The sequence below is a fragment of the Rattus norvegicus genome, chromosome 14, assembly GCF_021556685.1.
Source record: "Rattus norvegicus strain SHRSP/BbbUtx chromosome 14, alternate assembly SHRSP_T2T, whole genome shotgun sequence".
NCBI classification, from domain to species: domain Eukaryota; kingdom Metazoa; phylum Chordata; class Mammalia; order Rodentia; family Muridae; genus Rattus; species Rattus norvegicus.
This window is the reverse complement of record NC_141547.1, coordinates 38,059,146-38,060,830: the sequence shown is the minus strand read 5'-3', so window position 1 is coordinate 38,060,830 and position 1,685 is coordinate 38,059,146. Positions and strand designations below refer to the sequence as shown.

The 1,685-nt window shown below is 40.2% G+C and overlaps 1 non-coding gene across 1 annotated transcript; it reads left to right on the top strand.

Annotated features, from left to right (window-relative positions):
• The first annotated feature begins 381 nt into the window (after positions 1 to 381).
• On the top strand, positions 382 to 488 carry LOC120096743 (U6 spliceosomal RNA). Its single transcript, XR_015637809.1, has one exon. It is a non-coding gene; the product is annotated as a U6 spliceosomal RNA (small nuclear RNA).
• Positions 489 to 1,685: the final 1,197 nt, after the last annotated feature.

The window sequence follows — 1,685 nt, the reverse complement described above, 5'->3', positions numbered from 1 at the left end:
AATATACACAAATTTTATAAAATACCTTGGTGTAAATCTAGCCAAAAAAGCAAAAGGTCTTTATGACAAGAAGTTCAAGTCCCTGAAGAGAGAAATCAAAGAAGACCTCAGAGGATAGAAAGATCTTCCATGCTCATGGATCAATAGGATTAATATAGTAAAAAAAAATGGCCATCTTTCCAAAAGCAGTCTACAGATTCTATGCAACTCCCATCACAATTCCAAAACAAATCTTAACAAACATGAAAAGAGCAATTCTCAACTACATATTAAAAAAAAGCAAAAAGCAGGATAACAAAAAACATTTCTCAACAATGAAACAGAGTAATCCATTTCAGTATGAAAAGTTACAAAATTATAAGTGAATTAAAATGTTTACTAATGCTCACTTCTGCAGCACATATACTAAAATTGGAGTGATACAGAGAAGATTAGCATGGCCCCAGCAAAAAGATGACAGGCAAATTCATGAAGTTTTCCATATTTTTAAAGAAACGTTCAACATCCTTAGTCATCAGGGAAATGCATATCAAAACAACCCTGAAATTCCACCTCACACTACTCAGAATGGCTAAGATAGAAAACTCAGGTGACAGCAGATGCTGGCGAAGATGTGGAGAAAGAGGAACACTCCTCCATTGTTGGTGGAATTGCAAACTGGTACAACCACTCTAGAAAACAGTCTGAAGGTTCCTCAGAAAATTGGACTTACCACTACCTCAGGACCCAGCTATACCTCTCTGGGCATATACACAAAGATGCTCCAACATATAACAAGACACATGCTCCACTATGCTCATAGCAGCCTTATTTATAATAGCCAGAAGTTGGAAAGAACCCAGATGCCCTTCAACAGAGGAATGGATTCAGAAAATGTAGTACCAATGGAGTACTAATCAGCTATCAAAAACAATGACTTCATGAAATTCATAGGCAAATGGATTGAACTAGAAAATATCACCTGAAAGAGGTAACCCAATGACAGAAAAGCACTCATGGTATGCACTCATTGATAAGTGGATATTAGCCCAGAAGCTCAAATGACCCAAGATGCAATCCACAGACCACATAAAACTCATGAAGAAGGATGGCCAAAAATGCAAGTGCTTCACTCCTTAAAAGAGGAAACAAAAATATCCATAGGAGAGGATATGGAGGCAAAGTTTAGAGCAGAGACTGAAAGAACAGCCATTCAGAGTCTGCCCCACATTTTGACCATATACAGCCACCAAAACTAGATAAGATTGATGAAGCTAAGAAATGCATACTGACAGGAACTGGATATAAACCTCTCCTGAGAGATACAACCAGAGCATGTCAAATACAGAGGTGAAGACTAGCAGCAAATCACTGAATTGAGAATGGGACCCCTGTTGGAGGAATTAGAGAAAGGATTGAAAGAGCTTGTAGGAGCTTGCAACCCCATAAGAACAACAATGACAATCAACCAGGGCTTCCAGGGACTAAACCACTACCCATGGACTAACCCCTGACTCCAACTGCATCTGTAGCAGAGGAAGAACTTATTGGGTACCAATGAAAGGAGAATCCCTTGATCCTGCCAAGGCTGGACCCCCAGTGTAGGGGAATGCCTGTGAGGGTGGGAAGAAGGGGTAGATGATGGGGGAAACCCTTATGGGGAGGGAGATGGGTAGGGGACAGGCAGCTTATGTACAGGAAACCGG